General features: G+C 32.6%; 1 protein-coding gene across 1 annotated transcript in view; it reads right to left on the reverse strand.

Moving 5' to 3' along the window:
• Positions 1 to 5,710, reverse strand: part of foxo (forkhead box, sub-group O) — a 39,402-nt gene extending 33,692 nt beyond the window's left edge. Inside the window, 2 exon segments of the mRNA XM_086839700.1 lie at positions 4,348 to 4,746; positions 5,572 to 5,710. The gene's annotated coding sequence lies outside the window, so the exon portion shown is untranslated.
• Positions 5,711 to 6,000: the final 290 nt, after the last annotated feature.

The raw sequence follows: 6,000 nt of genomic DNA on the forward strand, positions 1-6,000 counted from the left end.
GTAACTTTCGGTTAAATCCAAGTTACATTAGCAAGGTTAATCTAAAAATAATATATTTACAAAGTGTAAAACAATTAACTCTTAATGATTTTGTAATGAACATACTTGGGTTTCCTTTTGCTATTATTTTGCTAACTTTAATCGAAGTATAATCTATATGTTAATGGCTTTACATTCGGTTAATTGGTATTTGGTATTTGAAATAACAATCAATAGCTATAAAAACTAAAATAAGCAAATTTTAAATGGGTTTTAGATACAAAGAAATGTTATAAATTGGTTCCAGGTTGTTTATTTTAAACCAGCAGACTCAAGATAACAATCTAGAAATGGTCTTAGTTAATCAAATTACTTAGCTTTTAGAAATCATTTAGGTTTCTTATTAAAAACGTATTTAGAAAATTATATCTTAAATATATTTGCAGCTTTAAATTAAGTAAAATTTCACCTGATATAGAATATATAATAATAAATCCATTAGTATTTTCTTTTCCCTTTGAGTAGTGTCACTCAACCGGTGAACTTTCCATAATTCCTCTTTAATTCCCTCTGGACACTGGACGCTTTCCTCAAGTTTTCCCCCCGGTTTCCCTGCTCTTGTGTGTCTCTGAATGTGTGTGTTATCATCAAGCCCCCAAGATATAAAGCTGAGATAAAGCATTATAGCAAAAGCAATGCACAATATAGTGTATTTTATGCATTCCCGCCACAGAAAGAAAAAAAATAAACTGTTGTCATGTGGCTGTCTCTGTCTCTGTCTCTGTGTCTTTTGCTCACTTACTCACTTGCTGGCCATGTTATCTATGTGTCTCTTTCCCCGGTCAGCTTATCACCACCGCCACGACCCTCGCACCCCCCAAACCCACCCACAACACCCACATTCATGCCCCGCCTTAACCCCTTGACAATGCCAAACATAAACCTTGGACAACAAATTTTTTTTTGCGACACTGCACTCTTTTTTTACATCAGTCTTTCTTGAGGAACCTATTTTATTTGTATGATGAGTTAAAAAATAGGGTTTTAAGGGTTTTTTTTTGTTGATTAAAATTGTTTATAAATATATACATGTATCTAAGTATTAATTTTGATATATTAAATCAACAAACAACATAAAAATCGCAAGGAAAATTAAAGGAAAAGAGCTTTAATCTAAAGATAAATTATTTTATAAAATTCCAAGCTTCACAGAAATGTACAATTTCATTCTGCTACAAGTTATTCCACTAGGATTTTAAAACAATGCCAACAAAGTTTATTGAATATTTTAATATTTTGAAATTTAACAAAGTAGAAGTCTCCCTTCATTCATATTAATTACACTTATGACATTAATAGTGGGTGTTAATAAACATTTTGTTTCCACTTTTCTAAGCTGAGTGTAGAGCTACTTTGCATGATTTACTCATTAGTTTTCATTAGAAAATCCACGAGGAGAAAATGCCAACTGTCTGTTCTGTCAGAGAGTGAATTGCATTCTGGTTTTTTCTACGCTGTATAATATTTAATAATTTATTAAGTCAATTATCGCGGAAGCTTATTCAAATAAAAGCTTATTGAAAGTGCAGTTATCTATCACTAAAAGTGGTGGCACGTGCACTGTGCGAGAGGAACACGCGCTACTTGAGGAGAGCGAGGAGAGAGCACTATATAGTGCTATATAGCTCAGATTCTGAGTAAATCGAAATCGAAATCAGCTAAGGAATGCAGCAGAAATGCAAATGCAAGAGCGCAAAAAGCATAAGTCTATATTGAGAATTCATTAAAATAATTTAAAGAGAACGGGGCAAAGGAAAAGTCAACCAAGAATGTAACCCTCAGTAGTCATCCATTCCAACGACAAAACAACTGACAGCTGACACAGAGGCTTGGGAAAACTTTGACGCATGGAAAACTTTGATGCGATCATCCGACTTAATCATCATCCGCAAAATACACAATCCTCTATCGATCACTTAACGCACTTGATTGGCATTTGTAAACGTATACAGTCTATAAAAATAAATAAAGGAGAATATAAATTAATTGAAAACAACATTGTACTATCTGGTTATACTTTATGACACTTTAAACAAGTAAAAGTATTCAAAAATAATGTTTTGAATAATGTTTAGCATTGATTTCTGTTGTCGGGTTCAAAGTTCAGTATTCAGATTTAAAGAGTTTATTATAATATTAAATGTAATCAGCATAATTTAAGTTTTAATACGAAATAATCAATATAGCTTTTAACTGAATTAAAAATCAATAAAGTTTTGCTCAGAGGCACCAAAATGTGGTAAAGACTTGATACATAATAATACAGAAATTAATGATTTAATAAACTTTAATAGACGTCATACTCATACTTATACTCCCTTTAAATTCTCTCAGAAATCACCTTTTCCTGACAAATAATTATAAGATTTTACTGACAATATCATTGCTCTATTTAATACAATACATGACACAAATTAACCTAATATTCCATTTTATAAGCCCTTTCCTTTTTTATTATATTTAATACCAAATAATACACTAATTAACCTAAAATTCTACCTTATGCACTTTCTTTTCTTCTTCCTTTAACTTCTTTGTTATATTTAATAACAAATCATACCTTAATTAACCTAAAATTCCACCTTATATACTCTCTCCTTCTTCCTATGATTTCCTCTCTTACTTTCTTCTCTGTAATTACAGCTTTTTTTCGACAAACTTTTCGCACACTTGGGCTGTTATCACCTCGCGGCACGTTCCAGCAAACACTCAAGATATGATAAAAGACCCAAAAATATATATATTTATATACACTACCATATTCCCTGGGCCATCAGCTGCTGCTGCTGTACCTTGGCACATTTGCGGATAGATAAAACCCTATCTGCTTAGGCCTCTTGTGGCTGCCAACCAAACTGGGGAGCTACGAAAAACTAAACCTAATCTCATTTCAATGTCAATATTGATGTTGAAAAAATAATACTGGAGTTATTTAAAAATATATAGTGCGAGCATACAAATCGGCCTTCAAGTGTCCAATATAACATTTGAAAAAGAAAATACTAATAATAAGAAGTAATAATAATATGAAATCGAGGAGAAGCAAAAACAGAAACAGAAAGAAATGAGCTGCACGACACACACGCTCCTCCGCTCGGTGCTATCAGTGTGGCGCTGGGTTCCAATTCTATTTTTAGTGCCATTATCAGCAGTGCTCTAATTAAGATCTCCCCCAGGTCCCCCCTGGTCTCTCTCTCTCCCTCTTTCTAGTACAACTAACACCCCAAAACGGACTAATCAAAGCCCTGAACGAACCGAAAGAGAGAGAGATCAGCTTTTGGATGAGCATTAAACGTGATTTGGATTTGGATTTGACATTATACAGCTTTAGCTTTTTGGTTTTTTAGTTCCGTTTCTATGTTTTGATCTTGAAAGTGAATTGATTGTAAATCACTTTGAGACATTAATGGTGCTTTGTTTTTATTTGAAGTTATTTTTAAGGTAAAATACAATTTTTAAATGATTTTATGGAATTTTTTTAGACAGTTGAATACGGGGTTTTCTTTGATATAAGATTCATTTTGGATTACTCTGGGTAGATTTCACACAATATTTAGTCACAGTATCAATACAAAGTTTTTTATATATTATTTTACTTTATAAAGTATTTTCTGGAGCTTAGAAATCATTTGATATAAAGAACTAACTTTAAATAAAACTTTTTAATAATTCCTTCATCTTTGTAAAAATCATTTAAATTTATTGTTGAAAATATGATAGAAAAAAGAATATAGAAGCATTTTTCAGGAATTGTCTTCGAAGAAATCTCGAAATATTTAAAGATTTTATATTTGTAAGTCACTTAATTATTATTAATATTTTTAGAACATTAAAAGAACATGGTATTTTAATAGATAGTCTTTGAAAAGATCTTTAAATATAAGCTAGAAACTGTAACGATAATCCGGAAAACTGTTTATTAAACAAATTCAAATTGATTAAGTTTTTTTTTCCCGCCAAAAGTAGTTACAAATAAAGGAATATTGCAATTATTGATGTAATTATTACAATTATTTTAAAATAAATAAACATTGAGTTGTTACTTTAATTAAATCAAGGAGTTTTTAATGCGAAGTATTACTTTTTTATAAGTTATAAGTTATTAAAAAGGGACAGAAACAAAACAAAAGTGACACAAAGCTCTTTATAAACCCACTTCTTAGTTTTACTTTTTAAAACCCTAAAAACTAACTAATTTTAAAAGATTACAGTTTGAAAAATACCTGAGAAATACCTAGTAAAACATTTCCTGAATCGAGTTACTAATTATTATTTATTATTTTATTTAATATTTAATTAGTTATTTACCCGCCAAAAGTTGCCGCAGTGGAGGAGATCGCTGGTTAAGTTGCTCGCTAAATCACTGCTCCTTTTGTTATTGACTGCGATTATTTAAAGTTTCTGTTGACTTTGTGGATTTGCTGATCTGCGTTTTTAGTTACTTTTGAAATTGGCACTGTTTTTTAAATTTATTATTCTTGTTAGTTTGCACTGTTGTTTGTTTGTTTTTTATGCGGTAATTTGTGTTGTTGTTTTGAGCAAAACTTGTGCGGTTTTTTTTTTTGTGTTATTTATTTTATTACGGAAATTGCTGCGTATTTATTTCTTTTAGATTTTAGATTTCTTCGTGCATAATTTCTTGCTCACACACACAAACACTTTTGGGATTACAGAACAATTCTTTTTTTTTGCGGCGTTTTGCTTAAGCTGCGTATATATAAAAAATAATATATATTATAAATGGGTGTAATTAACAACAACAATAACAATAAAACACAATAAAAAAGCACAACAAAAGAGAGATATAGATAGAGAGAGAGAATGAGAGAACGAGCGGCGAACACGCGGCCGGAACACTAAAGAGAGCGGCTATGGCGCGATGTCGCAATAGTGTGCGTGCTAAAGAGAACCAACACACACCGATCACGTCATCAATTCATGCCAATTGGACGCACACACTACACTTAATTGGAATTCGTATGAGAATTCAATGAAAAGACCGAACGGTTGAGGAAGCGGGGGGTGGAGCTGCGACGTTCAAAAGTTGTTTAAAGTTCAAATGGGGAACACAAAATTTTAATATAAACACGTTTCCGAAGCTTACTCCAATTCGAATTGAAAAAAAACCGTATTCGTATTTGTATATTCGCTATATGCGAGGTGTGTGTGTGTGTATGTTCGAGTGTGTGTGTTATATAGGGCTATGTGCGTGTGTTTATTTGCGAGTGTGTGTATACAACGTGACTGAAACGAAGATCATCCAAGCATCGCTATGTATTTCTTTTTTATTTCGGTGTGCCTTGCTCTTTTCGCCTATTTAATGCTGATACGCGGCCTTTGCTTCTTTTCTACGTTCTATTTTTCTTTCACTTGTATTTTATTATTTGTTTTAATTTTTCTATGTATATTTATTTAATTTTTTCACTTTTTATTTGAAACAAACTATATGGAGATTTTCCTGCGATCAACGAAAGTGTTTCAAAACGTATAAACGCTGGCTGTGAAACTGTGAAACGGAATAAATTGAACGACCTCGTGGCTTTCAACCGCAAGCGTAGAGACACGGACTTGCTCGAAACTTTCTAGTTGGATTCGAACTGACAACTGATTCGTCGTTGCCTTCGTAAGCGCTCGGTTTGCTTTACGTCGCGTAAGCTTTCGTTTTGCTTTACGTCGTTGCTTCGTTCGGTTTTCTGTGGCGCAAAAAGGCGGTCGTGTCGTCTCTGAGTGTGTGTGAGTGAGCGGAAAAAAACAACAACCCTCTCTCTCCCTCTCTCTGGATTGAATTCCACACACAAGTTCCACACAGAGCGCACTTATTTCACGTTACGTTATTTTTTTTTGTTTGGGTTTTGTGGCGCTCTTGCTCTCATAAACACACACACACGCACACACATACAGTTGCGGTCAAAATAGTAAAACTTTTATTTTATTTATTTTTATTTACTGGAACCAGAAATG

Source organism: Drosophila serrata, unplaced genomic scaffold (genome assembly GCF_035046125.1).
Source record: "Drosophila serrata isolate PLE 108 unplaced genomic scaffold, ASM3504612v1 contig_376, whole genome shotgun sequence".
Lineage (NCBI taxonomy): Eukaryota > Metazoa > Arthropoda > Insecta > Diptera > Drosophilidae > Drosophila > Drosophila serrata.